The sequence below is a fragment of the Lactuca sativa genome, chromosome 8 (genome assembly GCF_002870075.4).
Source record: "Lactuca sativa cultivar Salinas chromosome 8, Lsat_Salinas_v11, whole genome shotgun sequence".
Taxonomy (NCBI): domain Eukaryota; kingdom Viridiplantae; phylum Streptophyta; class Magnoliopsida; order Asterales; family Asteraceae; genus Lactuca; species Lactuca sativa.
The window spans coordinates 181574364-181593330 of NC_056630.2; positions in this window are offsets into that span (position 1 = coordinate 181574364).

Below are 18967 nucleotides of genomic sequence, written 5' to 3' on the forward strand. Positions count from 1 at the left end.
GTATCGATGTCAGAGTTCTGAACTATGAGATTCCACAGATCCTACTCCATCTTTTGGATCTCCCCTTTGGGATAGTATTTTTCCATTAGCATTTCTTTCAGCTCCTCCCATGGCATAGCGTTCACCACTGGGAGTGTCACGGCCTCCACGGGACCATTCCACCAAGAAAGCGCTTGATCGACGAATGTGCATGCTGCAAACTTCAACTTGCACTCTTTGGGGCATCCACAGATCTCGAATACTGACTCAACTTTTTCTATCCACCTCTTTAGAGTTATTACGCCTCTTGTCCCATTGCAGGTTCGAGGCTTGGCATTCGTGAAAATCCTTGTAGGTATAGGTCCTTGTGGGTCCGTAGTTCATCCCATGGTTTAAACTTCCGGCTCCTTGCCCGTTACCTCCATCATTATTTTGGTTGTCAATCTATGCCAGTGTTGTGGTGATCGCTGTTGACACTGCCGCATGGAACGCATATAAGTTTATCTCGACTGGTGTTGGTGTCATGCTGTTTCAGTGATTCGGTCTCTAAGGTATCTTCTGTCATGGAACAGAAAGATGTTGAGTATTTAGTGCATTCTAGTTTCGTGATTCCTTAATTATAGAATAGTTTTGGTGATTTGGTTGTTCGTGTAAATGAATGCATGCAATTAACATGAAATAAAAGTAATAGAACACAGAGCAGATAAACACATCATGATAAAATATATTATTGCTTTCATTAATAGTAATCTTTTTGATACGTGAAAATTTACCTTTATAAGGCATATAGTACATGAATAAAATCCGACAGCATGAAGAACTCATGAGTAGTGTAATCACTTAATCATGAAGTCAATAATACATAGAGTAGTACATAAAAGAAATCCTAATAGTAGTGGTGGTAGATGAAGCTGATTCTAGTAGCGGTGGAGGGGGGGTCTGGTGGTGAAATCACATGCCAAAATGTCGCGCCACGAGGTCAGCCATCTCGCTCATCTCCCTAGTGACCTCATCCCTCTCATGCTCTGCTTGCACGACTCAGGCTTTTGCTGCTAATAGTTGTTGCCGAAGGGTATTAACCTCCTCCTCCATGGAGAAAGTCTGATTGATGGGATCCCTCGGTGCTCTGGGGTGGTCCTGCATTACATCTGAAGTGGGAGGCTCACCGGGGACTTCAGTAATATCCGCGACTTCATCCCTATCATCATCATGTTCCCCGAACTCATAGTCGGTCTCCAAATATTCTTCAGGTCCTAAGCCCGGAACTACCTCCTGACCCATAATAGGTTCTCCTTCAATCAACCCGTTCGCCACTAGGGCCTGATAGTAAAGGATACCTTGTTGGAATTCTTCCATGACAACTGTGCGGGAAATGGAGTGGTGAGAAGTGTGTAAGGAGAGTGTATATAGATGACATTTAAAATACTCCTATAGTATTTTTAATTGTTTATGTTTGTGTTCCTTAAGGATTTTTTTATACAAGGTTGGTAAGTTTCTAGATTCACTGCCCACTATGATCACTCCCAAACACATGTTGGCCGTATTTTGAATAAAAATAGATGATTAGGCTCTACTTATCCCCAATACAACTACATAACTATCCGGGTTTAACAACGTTGTTCAGTTTTCCTCCAGAGTCTTTTAGAGTTATAGTATTAACTCAGAACTAGGTATCATTTTATTCAAAGTGTTTTTAGTCCCATTGTATTTATAGTTGCATATCTGGTATGAATGTATATGCTAGTTCACTATAAACAATGCTCTAGTACCAATATGTCACACCTCGAACCAGACGGCGGAAACGTCTGGGGGCTTGGGTGACTTCAATCTTGTAGTATCATCACAGTGTATATAATTGAAACATAACATCATCATCATCACACATGTAATATTACAACTGTCATTGTTTACATCAAGTATTGTATTTCAATTTTACATGCCAAAATAATCCAAAGTTTGATGAAACAAAATATCCAAGTATTCTTGATGACCAACCTGCTCAATGATTTCCTGAGAATACAAGTTAATTTGAAAAGGTTGTAAGTCCCCAAATATGCCTGTGTATGAATCAGATCCGTTTGATGGTGCGGAATCCCAATCAAACGGATAATGTCAGATCAAATAGAAGAGAAGGAGAAGAAGAATAATATGAATCTTCAATGTATTGAATAGATTGGAATGATGCTCCTTTTTATGAGATTCACACACACACATAAGCTCCTCTATTCTCTTATGTTCATCAATCTACTCCTCAACCCTAACACATATATATATATATATATATATATATATATATATATATATATATATATATATATATATATATATATATATATATATATATATATACTAGGGAATATGGGCTTGGTGAGCACGGGCCGTGAATGGGTTTACGGCCGTAAACACGTATACGACCGTAAACACGAAGTTATTTACGATCTAAGACACAAAAATACATTTTCCTAGAAAAGTAAAGTATAAACCATATTTTTGACCCAACAATCTCCCCCTTGGTATATAACTTTCTTTTCTTAATTGAACCAATAAGCTCCCCCTAAAAAGTAGCTGGCTTTTCTTGTTAATCTTCATTTGGAGATTGGCTTCAACGTTTATCTTCGATGACTTCACAGCTTCAAGACGAACTTGATGAATCTTCAATAAATGACTTCATCTTGAGAAGTTGGGAATTTCTTCCGAATTTGGCATTTAACGCACATTGGGTGAGGAGGCTTCTTGTAGAGATTCTTGAAAATTGGTGCTTTCAGCTTGAGAATCTTCAGAGAGAACTTCAGAGAGAAATAATTTTCTGGATCAGTTCAGCAGGTTCATAGATAGCAGCAGAGTGATTGAGGAGGCTACAATGCAATTTGTCACATAATCTTCAATTTCAGCTTCACCTTGCTTCTGGGGTTGAAAGATTGAATGTTGAAAGAATAATCTTCATTTCTTGCTCCTTCGAATGAGAATTCTTCAATGATCACCAATGAAGCCTTGGCTTAGAAATCTTCGACACAAACTCCATGAGTTTTATCTTCACCTGAATTCACTTTCCAACACAAAAAAAAAAAACTAAAAGAAAATTTAGCACACAATATTTTTGGGTTTTTCATATTTTCTGAAAAAAAAAACACAAACAAAAATATTTTTGGATTTATGATTTTCTTGAACAAGAAATAAAACAGAAATAACACTAATTTTTTTAATTTTATTTTATTATTATTATTATTTTTAAATTCTCCCCCTAAATTTGTACATAGAGGAAAACTATGAACAAATTTAACAAAAAAAATATATATTTGGGATCAATGTTGTGAGACAACCTGAACTTGTTTATCAGAACCTTCACCTTCATGTCTATGTCTGATCGATCATCGGTATTGTGGTCCACTTAAACACAAAAAATTTGTGATAATTTTGGACAAACTAATAATGACAAGACATTTGATCCTATATTCTTAGATATATTTCCTAGGGACCATTTAGCTGACGACGACCACGGATATTGTTGTCGCAGAGGAGACAGTATATAGCTAATATATAGGAAGAATTGCATAGAAAGAAGATGCAGAGAGACAGAGTTGCATATGTTACAGTCCAGGTCGGATCTCTCGATCACGCAGAGGAGGCAACATATGGCTAACAAATAGAAAGAAAAAAAAAACTTTCTATAGACCTAATTTATTGGAATTCCCCAGCCACCCCATCAATACCGGAATTAAGGACAAAATCTGCACATCGAGGAAAAGTGAATCCACAGTTCTAGATACAGGTTCTTTTAGTGTGACCGGTAGATTCCCATGTATATCTTCCTACTCAACCTGTCCGAGCGTCGTATAGTCAGGCTAAATGGATCTAACTAGTTCAATATTTGTCAAGACCTTGAATTTCCTAAGTTCAAATCTTCCTAGTCAAGTCCATTTAGAATCTTCCGTGCCTACCGACGCATCGAGCACAGAGCATAGACAATTCAATTCTGGTACGTTACGCAGATTCAGATTGCCCGTTATCACTTGATAATATCATTTCCCAAATAATGCCTACAAATGAAAAACTATAAGAAAATGAAAAATTGTCTTTAAAATGAAGGAAATTTAATTTTTTTGGGCTAAAAGTGTCAATTTGCAAATTAAGGTGCGACTGGAAGCGCTTTTGAGTTAATTTTCGAAGGAATGGAACAAAAGACTTGATAGTCCAACTGGTAAGGCGCACGTTTGAAGACCTAGAGGTCTCGAGTGCAAACCCTTGCAGCCTCTAAATCTCTCCTTTATTTTTAATGAAGCGCGTGCAGGAGCCGCAATCCACCAAGCTGAGTCGTAAATCGCTGAGCCGCAAACGTCTGAGTCGTATACTCCAAGCCGCAAACCTCGGGCCGTGAACTCCGAGGCCATAAACTCCAAAACCCTAGCCGCCGTCGAGAAACCCTAGCCGCAAACTGTTTACGGCCGAGAACCCTTAAAAAACGACGTTTTTCACCCTTTTTTGGCTCAAAAACACGTTTTTATTAAAAATGCAAAGAACAAACCCCCCTTATTTTTCAGAGATCTATCCAAAAATGCAATTTTTTTTTTTGAAAACAAGATCAAAGAAGCTCCAGATATGACAAAAATTGATTGATACAACCTTGCTCTGATACCAATTGTAAGTCCCCAAAAATGCCTGTGTATCAATCAGATCCGTTTGATGGTGCGGAATCCTAATCAAATGGATGATGTTAGATCAAATAGAAGAGAAGGAGAAGAAGAATAATATGAATCTTCAATGTATTGAATAGATTGGAATGACGCTCCTTTACATGAGATACACACACACACATAAGCTCCTCTATTCCCTTCTGTTCATCAATCTACTCCTCAACCCTAACACCTATATATGTACTAGGGAATATGGGCTTGGTGAACATAGGCTATGAATAGTTTTACGGTCGTAAAGTTGTTTACGGCCGTAAACACAACTGTAAACACGTATACGACCATAAACACCATGCTGTTTACGATCCAAGACACAAAAATACGTTTTCCTAGAAAAGTAAAGTATAAACCATATTTTTGAACCAACAAAGGTCAACATATATAATGTTGCTGAGTTCATAAGCATGTTTAAGAAAAATGTTTTGTATTACTTTGTAAACACCGGAAAATCCGATATTTTTTGAATAATGGTTCGAAATGTTTGTGCCCGATCTTGTATTAATGCTTGTGTGTTAATGTTTATGAGAATATAACGAGAATGTCCCTAAACAACCCCATGTTTTCCGTTTATGAAATTGTTGGAATCTCAACACCCAAGATTGAGTACCAGTGTGTGTAGGTTCTCGTGTTTCCATAAAAGAATGGTTCCCATAAATTTGATAATGGTGTTAATTCCTCTAGGCGAGCGGTTATAACCATACTTGATAATGACAATTTCGTCTGTCAAAATGTCTATTAGACGCCGACTTGTTTAAGGTAAGGTTTGTCACCCTAGATTGGCCTCGTCTAACTGTAGTGAATAGCTCAAGTGTAGGGTGTCAACCCGTATAGATCTATACACAAACTCTCGCTCTCTCTCTAGGAGACACTGGTTATAACTACAGGCTACGTTTGTACACCCATTTGGTGTCAAACAAAACGTATTACTAGATCCTTAATCGAATTTACGCGAATAAACTTGAAAGGTATATTCCAGACCCAATAAACATGTAAGTGGACAACTAAGGCCCACTAAGCATGTAAATTATATTCCAGGCCCAATGAGCATATAAGGAATATTGCAAGCCCAATAAACATGGAAATGGACAACTAAGGTCAACTAAGCGTGTAAATTATATTCCAAGCCCAATGAGCATATAAATTATATTCCACGCCCAATAAACATGAAAATAGACAACTAAGGCCCACTAAGCAAGTAAATTACATTTTAGGCCTAATGAGCATATAAGGTATATTCTAGGCCCAATAAACATGTAAATGGACAACTAAGGCCCACTAAGCATGTAAGTTATATTCCAGGCCCAATGAGCATATAAGGTAGATTCCAGGCCCAATAAACTTGGAAATGGACAACTAAGATCCACTAAGCATGTAAATTATATTCCAGGCCCAATAAAAGTGTAACATAATTGATCCTATGTTTGTTACATTGGATGTTTAAGCTTCATTGTTTACCAAATTAACATAAAAAGCCCATCTTTTATAAAAGGTAATTTTTGGTCCTAAAAACTGAAAATTTACAATTATGGCACATTTTTGGTAAAAATGACATTTTAGGTCCTTTAAGGCCAAAATTTTCATATAAGGCTAGTTTTAAGTAAAAATAACATATTTAACTCACTTTTGTCAAAAATATCATTTTTGGCTAAATTTTATGAAAATGTGAATTCCTGGCCCATTTATAAATATATTTATCTTTTTGGACCAAGTGGTAATAAATTTACATTTTCAGTTCTTCTTATCAAAATTTTACATTTTAGGCATAACTTTTTTTGAAAATGACACGTAAGCCCACAAAAGCTCAAGAATTTACAGTCTTGGCCCAAAACTCGTAAAAGCCCAACGGAGCCCCATTTGTGAAAATCTACACTTTTAGCCCTTTTAAAATCACAAATACCATAAATATTAATATTTATAAAAATAAATCCTTTTTGGTCCCCTAGAACAGTGAGTTACATAAAAATACCTCATTTTGATGATTTTGTCATTTTTGGCCCTGTTATGCAATTTTCTGAGTTTTAGCATATCTTCAAGTTCATGGAGTTTATAACACATAATCACACATATATCATGAAAAGCACACAAAAGCATGCATGCACACATAGATCTACACAAACCAACTTGTATTCTCTCTCAAAACATAGTAAAAACCGAAAATAGGGTATGAACTCACTTTGCCTTGTAGATTTCGGTTTTTGATGAAGGATGTATGAGATCTCGGCCCTAGAAGCTTCTTGAGTGGACTTTTTCCAACTTAAGATGGATCTAAGGGCATGGATCACGAAATAATATGTTAAGTAGTGAAGATTATCATAAAATGAAGTTAATTATCATGCTTAAAGAGTACCTTACCAAATTAGTGATGATTTTTGAAGAAAAACTTTGTCAACACACCCTAGTTAACGAATTTTTGAGGGATGAAAATGAGAGAACCTTAGATGGCTTTGAGAGGAGGATTGTAGTTTTGCAAGTTTGGAATGGAGAGTGGTGAGTGAAGTGGGCTTTAGCCGTGAATAAGAAGAAGAGGGAGAGAAGAGAGAAGTGCAATGGGACATGCATGGATAAATGAGTTTAACATGGATATTTGATGGATATTAAGTATGGATACTCACCATGAAATGATGAGGTGTCTTCTTCACAATTTTCCCATATTATTTTTTTTAATACACACACACACACACACACATATATATATATATATATATATATATATATATATATATATATATATATATATATATACACACACACACACTCAAATTCGGGAATGAAAGGTGTTGACTTGAAAAACTCTTTGATCCATTAGATCTTCAAAGGGTTAAACAAAAAAAGCAAACAAGTAAACATAGAAAAACAGAAGATAGAATCGAATAACGCTTAATGATTCAAAGTAGTCACGCCTCAACAGAGCTCGATGAACTTCCACTGTAGAGGTGAGCCACGGTTTGTAGTATAATTACGAGTATAATAAATTCGATCCATTCTAAGGATGCATGCATGCATCTTAAATACTAAACCCTAATAAAACAATCATGGTTGGACAGGCCCTAAGCGAATAATAAAACAGGGCTAAGAACCGAGCCCAATGACGCAACACATTTGGACCCAACAATCTCCCCCTTTGCATCAAATAGGGCGAGAGACTATTTTGGTTGAGTGACCTTGACCTACTTCATAACCTTGAACAGCCGAGGGATAATCGCAAGAAGTGTCTGTCAAAACTGAATGTACCAACGAAGCATATCAGTGAACAATTTCTTGTCAGCTTCACTGTTCTGATTACACATGTGTATGATCTCCAAAATATGCTCCAAGCAAGCAGCAGAGAACAGGTGCTTGTCAATAAGAGCGAACAGGCACTTTTCATGTTTGCCCCTAATGAACATCACAGTATAAAACTTAGGATCAATCTTTCCCTTGGTCATCGTATTCACATTGCCAACTCTTCCAATTTGTTTCACCGTGGTTCGCTTGTGAATGGCAGATGCGATTTCTTGATCCATCTTTGCTACTTCGTGAATGTAACAAACAAGCATTTGTTTGATGTGATCAATGATCGGCTGATACTCCTGATAACAAAATGTTATTGAGGAGTATCCAGTCATGCGGGTTCAAGTTCGGTATATCAGCCAGGGAAATAGTATGGACCGAGCTATCCAAGCATCGGGTTACTTTGAATTTGACATTAAGAAATTTCCCAACCGAAGAGGGCTTAAATACCTTGACTGTTTTAATCTTCTTTAGGCTCCATGTCAAGTATTGTGGCTGAGAAAACTCTAGATAAAATTCCAATAACTCCCGATCTACCTTCGGGTCTGGAGAGGGAACGACAACTGTTGAGGTAAAGCAATGGAAGATAAATGCCTTTCGGTTGATTGGCATATCGAATTCAGCATCCTTCGAGTTCTCAAGACCGAACGACATAACAAGTTCAAGCCAGTGAGTACTCAGCTCATCAATGACTTCCCTCTGGAGCGATTCAATGGTCTATTCCAGAAACATTGACTTCTTTTTCTCTAAGAGATCCTTTTCTTTCATCTCTTTCTCCAAAAGATCCATCTTTTCCCGAAGCTCTTGATCAGATGGCCTGAATTTTTGATTTGGTTTAGAAGGACTCCCTTTCATGATGTCTTCAACATCATCATCTACATCGACATCGTCTTCTCCAATGTTTCTCTTTTTATTTTCCCTCTTACTGGCCGAAGCTACATTATCCTTCGGTCCAGCAGTAGCTTTCGGTTCTCGAGGGGGTGGAGGTTGAGTTTTGTCAGTCTTGCCTTGAGGAATCTTTTCTCCCCTTTGTTTCGGAAGAACAGTGGTCTCCAGAACACCCTCAATCCTACTTAGAGTATCCAAAGCAAGACGTAGCTTCTCAGCTAAGTGACGTCCAAAGGAGATAGTTAAGATGGAGTCATGGGTGTCCAAGAGATGCAACAAGATGGAATAGACATCACCCACGGAGCTTTGAATCACCTCTCATTCAGATTTTAAATCATCAAGCTCTTTAGTTGCAGTTCGGAGCTTTAAATTTTGATTAATTTTAAGCTGAGAGGTTCACTTGTCCAGCTCATCCATTATTTCGTTTTTGACAGCAAGCTCAGCCTCAAGCTGAGTTAAACAAGTACCAACTTTGGTGTGGAGCTCTTCGTTAGCAGCTTCAATGGCTTTTCGAGCCACTTCAAGTTGTGTCATCTCAGCCTCCAGTGATCGTGTGAGAGTGTCAACAGATGCGTTCACTGTTTGTGCGTTTTTTTGAGCAGCTGCTTGCAAAGAATCCAAAAAGATTTGAACCTCTGATATTAGTTTTTCGATTTTTGCATTCGCATCCTTGCATTCTTTTGTTGATCCTTCAATAGCAAGCGAAGCTTTCTGGCATTGGGAGGTAGAGGCGTCAATAGCCTTTGCAACATTGGAGATGGAGGTATCATGTTCTTTGACAACTAAAGAGAATAAGGCTTTGAGAGCAACTTCTGAATAAGGACCAGAAGAGGAGGAAGCAAGTAACTGATCAATTTCATCAGTTACAATCTTGAGATGTCGCTTGGCAAGGGGAGCGTCTTCGTCGTCATCGCTTTGGACACGATAAGGGCTGAAGTAAGTAGAATCAAACTCCATCTCCTCACCACCAAGAATGGTATTGGTTTCAGTTGAGCGGGTAGGAGATAGAGGTTTGGTGGTGACAGGGTTTCGGGTGGTGAAGAACGAACCTTCGTATCAGATATGTTGGTTTGAACTCCAGTGGTGGTTGTAGTGGTAGCTTCAGCGAAAGTAGGTGTAGGAATGGGAATGGTAGAAGAAGGTTGTGATGTGATGATTGGGAAAGTGGGAGGTAAGGAAATAGGAATGGAAATAGGTGGAAGAGAAAGTGGTTTGGAGCGAACATGTACCTCTGGTGTAGGCGAGCGAGGTGGGGTATCGCCACGAGAAGTAGATGAAAAACTTTGGACAAGTTGAAGCCATAAAACCATACCATAATCCAGGTTGATGCCAGTGTACAAACAATAGAGCAAATTCATGAAAGACTTTCTAGCACCATCAGATCCAACACTGTGTTCAGAAAGTCCTTTGAAGAGAAGGGTGAAAAGGCCATTCTATTGAGGAGGGAGGCATGATTTCTTGAATTTGGTGACAGTAGTTAGGGTTTCAATGTACGCCATGTTGTAGAACATAGAGAAAAGCTGACCGGTGGGGATAGAATCAGGGTTCACCATGGATTCATCATACGAAAGCCCTAGCAACGAGCAAAAGAGATTCTTGGAGATCAAAGCTCTTTGGTTGAGAATGCCAAAGTGGATCTTCTATGAACCTTTTTCGAACGTAGCGGTGGAATAAATTTGAGAAAGACATGCCATTGGAACAACTTCCACAGTTGAGAGAGCCTTGACGAGTGGGGAATATATTAGACATTCCACCACTTGATACATGTAAGTATCGTAGAGGAACGGTGAAAGATCAATCAACAAACTCTGATTGGACTTGATTGCGAGAAGAGTGGAACGTCCAGTAGTTTCTTGAACAGAGGAAGATTCTGCCATTGGTGTAGCTTGAAGAAGACGAATATGAACAGTGAGAATGGAATCGCCGGAAATCGCCTTGTTTCTTGAGAGGGAAGAAGTGTGGTAAAGAACAAGATGATAGTACCAAAAACCCTTATATACAATTTTGTGGAGAGAGAAGAAATCCAGAGTAATGATTCCTTTAATTTAGGAAACGACGCCGAAATAGGCGTGATTAGACAACTGGAAACCTCGATAAAGCAGCTGATGACGCTTGCTTATGTAACTGTTCAAATTCACGTGCCTTTATCCTCCTTTCAAATTTCAATTGTTTAAGCTTCCTATTGACTCACCCTTTGAACCTTTAAAATGAATCTTTATCACTATAGGTACCAAAGGTGTTATATTTATGCATCTCTTCGATTGAAAATAACTGCATTATATCATTAAGAATCGAAGCTATATATTGATGAATAGCTTGTGAAAAATCGAACATGACTTTTGGAAAATCCAAGATTTTCATGCAAGATAGTGTCAAAGATAAAGAAATAAATCAAACTATTTGTGGGATTTTGTGATGTCATTTAAGACATAAAGCAGTGGATGCCAGGCACGAATCTCTTCCTTCAAAGTCAAGAGAGACTTCAAAGTGCTTGTGTGGATTCCTGTTGAATTACGATCAAATACTTGTTGAGAAGTAGTGAAAGACATCTTTTATATAGGGCTATTAAGGGTGGCTTTCACTTTAATTCTAGATTCTGATACTTGACATAAGACCAAAATAGAATGAAGTACTTGTGAGACCGGTGTAGTTTGTTAAACAAGTAGGTGAGTGAAATATTCAGTGACTTGTTGATATATAGTAATTGGAAATCAAATAAATAAATAAATAAATCTGGATCCTTTGGGTAGAAAAATCTTGGTGAAATTCAAAAGGACCACTCAAAAATAAGAAGATTTCCAAGACATCCACAAAAGTAGTTTTGTTAATTCAAGATGAAAGCTAGAACAATTATTTGTTCACCATCAATGCATTATAGGTATTGAATTTTGGGTTTCACTTAGTACGTAATGACACGAAACTAAGATCATAAACACAGAAGTTGTGTAACCATAAACCTCAGTGGTAGTGTTGAGAGTCTCAATGGTTACAATTATGAAATGAATGATTAATGGAGAATAAGATTAAAGGGGGTTAAATAATGAATGTACATCTGCTATGAAATAGGACTAAGCACAAAAAATCGTAACTCAGGTTAGAGTAGAGTTAGGTAGCTCATGATCAGAGTGAATTTGTCAGCGTAATTAGGAAGACATGAGTGATGTAAATCAAGTCATTAAGGCTTCACTCAAAATATTTAGAGGCTTGAGTCAACATACAGCAACATGCTTCTAGGGACACTTAACTAATATAAAGATAAAGAATTATACCTGTCCAAACTTCATTATTAAGAATGTTCCGTAAACATTAATAAGATAAAAACTGAATAATAAAAATATTTTTGAGTTATGGTTTGCGTTTTCTGAAAAGAAATAAGAACAGAAATGAAAAATATTTTTGGATTTTAAAATTTTTATAAAAAAGAAATAAAACAGAAATAGAAAATATTTTTGGATTTTATAAAAATAAAGGAAAAACATAAAATAAATTATAAGGAAAGAGTGTATACACATTATACAAATGAAACCGTCACTTTAAAATAGAAAAACGAACCGAGTCCAGTAAGACCGAACCCGAAATGGACCGAGCGTTCGGTTCATTTCGGTTCCCAAAAAAACCGAGCCTGAAATGGACCGAGCGTTCACTCTATTTCGCTTCCAACTTTTATTGAGGCGAAGGTGACTTCAGTATAGATTCAGCTTCCATCATTCCTAAGCCTTGTAGGATTTTATTAAAACTGGTTTCAGACAAGGCTTTAGTAAAGATGTCTGTTAATTGATCAGTGGTCCTAACAAAATGAATTTCCACATTACTGTCTTCCACATGATCTTTGATGAAGTGATACCTCAGTGCAATCTGTTTCGTCTTTGAGTGTTGAACCGGGTTATGACATATCCTAATTCTGCTCTTAGAGTCACAATATAGTGGGATTTTCTTCATGTTCAGGCCATAGTCTCGAAGCTGACTTTGTATCCATATGACTTGAGATGTGCACGATGCTGCACCTATGTATTCTGCTTTGGCAGTTGAGAGCGAAACACAAGTTTGTTTCTTTGACTGCCAGCTAACCAGTTTGCCATCCAAAAATTGGCATCCTCTTGTGGTACTCTTCCGGTCTAATCCACATCCTCCAAGATCAGCATCCGAGAATGCTTGGACAAAGAATCCTGACTTGGCTAGGTACCATAGGCCGAGCGAAGAAGTTCGCTTCAGGTATCGAAAGATATTCTTCACAACTATCAGGTGAGGTTCGCATGGATTAGCTTGATACCTAGCACAATAGCAAACAAAAAAACATTATGTATGGTTGACTTGCTGTGAGATACATTAGCGACCCTTTCGTTTGACGATAGAGGGTCATGTCAGCAGCCGGTTTGTCCAGTGAAGGTGTTAACTTTGTGCCAAATGCCAGAGGGACCTTCACTTTAGAATCTCCCAGCCTTCCAAACTTGGTCAACAATGTCTTCGTGTATATAAGCCTCTTGATTAATAAAAATACATTTAGGACCCTGTCTAATATTCAAGCCAAGGAAAAAATTAATCAGACCCATTGAGCTCATTTCAAATTTAGTCTCCATCAACTTCCTAAATTTAGTTGTTAAGCTAGGATTTGTGGAGCCTAAGATGATGCCATCGATGTAAATTTGAACTATCATAAGGTGGTCACCCTCTTTCTTTCGAAAGAAGGTTGGGTCAACCGAACCTTGTTTAAACATGGACATTTTAAGAAATCTAGTCAGAGTTTCATACCATGCCCTTGGTGCTTGCTTGAGACCATAGACTTCCTTATCCAGAATGTAGCAGTGACCTGGATACTTCTCGTTCACAAAACCCGGTGGTTGCTCTACATACACCGTCTCTTCTAGTTCTCCATTTAAGAAGGCACACCTCACATCCATTTGGCATACTTCAAAGTTTTAGTGTACGGAATATGCAAGAAAAATATGAACTGAATCCAGCCTAGCTACTGGAGCGAAGGTCTCTTCATAATCAATGCCTTCTTCTTGACAATAACCTTTCACAGCCAATCTTGCCTTGTTGTGAATTACGTTTCCTTCCTTGTCCATTTTGTTCCTGAAAACCCACTGAAGACCAACCACAGAAGCATCCTTTGGAGTTGGAATTAGTCTCCATACGTTGTTTCACTCAAACTCATTGAGTTCGTCTTGCATGGCCTGTACCCAATCAGAATGATCAAGTGTAGTGTTGATCGTCTTCGGTTCAACCTTGGAAACGAACGCATTAAACATGCAAAATTGCACTTTAGAGAAAAGTGCAGTTTGTTTCGCTTTTAGTTGAGAGCGTGTGAGAACTTTTTCTAATGGTTTACCAATAATTTGTGTTTGAGGATGATCTTTGGTCAATTTGGTGAGTAGTGGGTAATTAGGATCATAAGAGGGATCTACTTCAGCATCCACCTCTTCTTTGAGCTCTAATTGAATTTCATCATCGTTTGAATTTTCATTCTCCCCCTCGAACGATGATACTTCCTCCGATTCAGGCTTAGAATACTTTCTCTGAACTTGACTTTCGGTTGGTGTTGATGAAGATGGACTCTCCCCCTGGAATGATGAATCTTAATTAGTTGGAGGAGACGAGCCCTCCCCCTGAACATAAGAACTATCTCTGGGAGGTTAGCTTTATTTAGACTGTTCGGTTGCTTGTGGTTGTTCATCTGCCATTTTCTATGCAGCGTCATCAATTATCTTCTTCAGGTGATTGTTGGATTAATGTCTAAGTCCATAACTATATTTGGTAAGACTTGACCCGACCCGGCATGGTCCATTTGGGTTGCATACCATCATGCACTTGAATGAGAGAAATAAGACACTTATGGTTATTAATATATTATAAGTTCTAGTATATTAATAATAAGAATAATAAGATTATTTAATTAGTATTGATCAAGAATTAATCTAGGATTAATTAAGTGATCAAAAGATGACTAATTAAATATATGGGTTGATTGTGTAAATCATCCATACTTGTATAGTGGGCTAATGCTCCATGGATAATCAAGTTGGGCTAAAACCCATAGGATGGTCCATGGATGCTCCATGGTGTATTTGTACCCATGGATCCAAGGAAATGGAAAGCCATGACAATTAAGAGTTTACCCTAATTGTGTAACTATATAAGCATCTTATTATTGAGGAAAAATCGGCCACTAGAGATAGTGAAGAAAGGGCTAGCCGATTTTGAAGAATGTAGAATTCTCTCAAGTCATTCCAAGTGTTTTGATGATTGTGATTCCATTTGAGGTGTCACACTTGGGGCACTAGGCACTCAAGCTACATGAAGATTGTCTACACCAAAGAGGTATGTATTCTATCTTGCTATAGTTATTGTTTTGTATGCTAGATTAGAATAATACCTTGGAAGTTCTTATTTGCATGTATAATAGAGAAAACATAGATCCAAGGTATTTAGGGTTGCATGTACACTTAGGAAGTGTTGGAATGCTCAAAACCCAACAGTGGTATCAGAGCCACGGGTTGTTTTCTGTTATATTGATGCAAATATTTTATTTTCAAAGTTGAAAAAAAAAGAAAAAAAACATGAAGTTTGTCAAATTTTAAAATAATTACTTTTTCTTGTGAAAAACTAATTATTTGTAAAATTTGAATAATTTGCTTTATGAGTTGAATTAGGTCAAATTTAATAAAAGATAAAATAATATGATTATTTTATTAGTTTTAAAAGTTTGATCTAAAAAGTTTTATTTTTTTGAAACCTCCATAAGTTATGGATTTGAAAAGGTTTTAAAAAAAAAATTGATTTAAAGTTTTTTTTTTGGAGTTACAAAATTTGGTGTTAATGTTTTAAAGGATTCCATAACTTAAGAATAAGTTATGGATCACCAAAAGTTTTTTGTTATCTTGTTTTATGAGTGAATTTAGATTAATGATGAAAATTATGTGATAGTTGGTTTTAATCCAAATTAATCTAAAAGAAGTTCATAAAATGTGTTTATGTAACTTAAAAGTCACATTTATGAATCTTAAAACTCATAAAGTTGGCAATGGTTACAAAATGAAGAGTCTTGTGTCATTGAATAATTTTTTTTTTATGACTCCATAACTTGTCCTCAAGTTATGGAAGTTCAAGAGTCACTTCATTAAAGAAAAATATGTAACCATAATTAAATCCATAAGTTATAAAATAAAGAAAAGTTAATTCTTTTATTAGTTTAAAGTCTTCCATAACTTGTCCTCAAGTTATGGAACTTGAAGAGTTTTTGGATTAAAACTACTTTAAACACATAAGTTATGGAATTAATTAGTTTTGAATAGTTTCAAAACTTGCCCTCAAGTTTTGGAATTTGTAAAGTTTTCTCTAATGAATACTTTAATTCCAAGTTAGCCCTTAGAATTTTAAAAGTTAAAATTCAACCCTTATACTTTATAATATTATAAGTTAATAATATATATATGTATAAGAGTAAAGTCAGTCTTACCGCTAGTACGCCTCATTCACGAAGCCGGTCTATAAGGTGGGTATAAGGTTGTTGCCTATAAAATGGCAACTTAATGGGTGTCCACTCTCACCCACCGCTTGCTTGACTGGTGGAGGGTCGTTAGCCGAACGGGTTTGACAGGACTAGAATTCTCCCTTTATTAAAAGTATTAATGATAATACTAAGTAACTAAACTCTTAATAATACCCAATCTTAGTTACTTAGGAAAAATGTGAATAAGGTGCTAATCCATGAAATTACACTTTACACTTTGTCTAAGTCGTTAGTGGAGCGTGTGTGGTTAACCGGCACACTAACTTGGACTTAACAAGGTAGGTAAAGGGTGACTTAATATTTATCATAGTATTGATGGAGCGTGTGTGGTTAACCGTCACATCGATTGAGGGGTAATTTATTAAGGGTACCAAGTGATTTGCATGGTTACTTCACACCTTGTTTTGTGATCCTCGGCATCCCAGTCACAAAACCTGAAGGGCACACTCGAGATTGAAACATGCCTTTGAAAAGTTCAATGAATCTCAAAGATCTAGGAGTTTCAAAACCAATTAAAACCTAATAATACATTTCGTTTATCTTGGTGGAAATTGGTGAATCGTCATTCACCTACCTTCAAATATTTTATAGCTTGGATTACGGCATACCTCTTCTAAGTTATAAAATAGTTTGTTGGGTCCTAGCCTTAATATTTCATATTGGGTGTCATATTAAGGACTTAAGATCAACTATCTTGAATATCTCCCAAAAGATGTCTGGTTTAGACACTTATGATCTTCCCAAATCTCTTGAAACAAGGTTTCCTAATGAAGATGATGTCCCATGGATATCATATTTATTTCTCCTCCTCCAATTATTCTCCCCAACCCACAAGTTCTTGAAAAAAGTTTAAGGTCACTCAAGCCCTATTGGCAAGGCAAGGTCTAGGTGTGGACACATCTTGGAGATGTAGTCACATATTGACAAGCCGGGAGAGTTGGGTGTCAAAGTCTTGAGAAAGTTGGTGGTTCAACTACTTTCTAAGTCACATAGTGAGTTCCTTTGGGACACTTATGAAACAGACTATGACAAGACCCTTAATGATCTTATCTATTTGTTAAGATCAACTTCCTTAATACTTGATGGACATTGACAATAGTGACACAGGAAATCCAGTAAAGCATTCTCTTCCCAATGGAAAGGGATCGGCCATAGTCAATTCGGTTGACCAAATGGTAAAGAGAAAAGCTAAGTCTATGATAGTCCTGTGTGTCTTTATCAAAGGGTCCATATGTTTATATTGCCAAAGAAAGGGGCATTGGTTGCGAAGCTGCCAAAATTTACCTAAGGATGTTAAAGTCAATAAGTTTGACTCTACTTCAGGTAAAGTCCACTATCTAACTCTGTTAAGTTTCTATTCTGAGATTCTTGATACATGATGTGACTGGGTCACATGGTGATGTTTTAAGAATGAAAGAAAAGTGAAGAAACTTAAAGAAAGAATATGCTGAATCTGATGGCGTAGATCGATTTCTATCGCGTAGTTTGAAGATCGGATTCTTGAGCTACTTCTTAGGAGTTATGAGATATTGCTTAAGGAATAGATAACAACAAGTTTTCATATGGATTGTAAGGATAAGTTTTTCCGCAAAGTTTTAAAATAAAAGAAAATTTTTTATTTTATATATTTTAAAATATCCTTACAATGGCATTTGAGGAAAAATTGTTGCTTATATGATTCCATTAAGAGCAAGAGTGGAAATATGAAATTGATTCTTTCATTTGTGGTAATGTCTAAATTTACCAAATAAGGAAAGATTCTCATCATCCAAGTTTCAAGTGGACCGGAACTTGGAATCATGCAAGTTGTATAGCATGATGAATGAGAACTTTCAAGTTTTGGAAAATTAAGACTAATTACTTGTTCACATGGATGTGTGAGTCAAGTAATGGACTAAGGGATCGAGTACATAGTCTTGTTCACTGATTTAGTCCACCACAAAAGTTTGATAAGACTATTCGTCATAGTTTACTAAAGCTCAGTAAATATGATTATACTTACAAGCTTAAGTGTAACTCTGAGACATTGGAAAAAAAGGTTCCAATGTAAGGCAAAGCGAATAAGAAGAATCAAATAAGGCAGAAGGATAAGAGTTTCTCAAATCTGAAAAGATGGGAGAGTACTTTAGTATCAGTTCTGTGATCATCTTAATGATTAAGAAACCATAGCACAATTAGTTCTCTAAGGAAATCTTAGTGCATTCTTATGACTAAGAAGAGGAAGTTGAATTGTTGAAATGGTTAAATCAAGAAGATGAGTCATACTTCGTTCCAATACAAGTCTTAGAGTCATACTCCAAGATTGTAACTTGAGTGACATGTCTCAAAAGAAGGTTTAAAACACTTGTCAAATGTAAGAGTAAAAGTTTTCTACTCTTGTACATTTGAAATTGGTAAGTTGTGATGTTTTGGATAAAACAAAGACCAACTTAGGCCAATTGTGTGAAGTGTTTGTCTTGATTAGAATCCTCACTATCTCTTGGATATTTGACAAGGGAGTCTTATAGGTCAAGAGGACAGTGGGAGTCTTAAAGGTCTTGAAAGTCTCAAGAACTAATCAAGAATAAAACCTAAAGTTCTTCTCTAGCACACAATTTGAGGTTTATAATCTATTGTGTTGACATATTCTGTG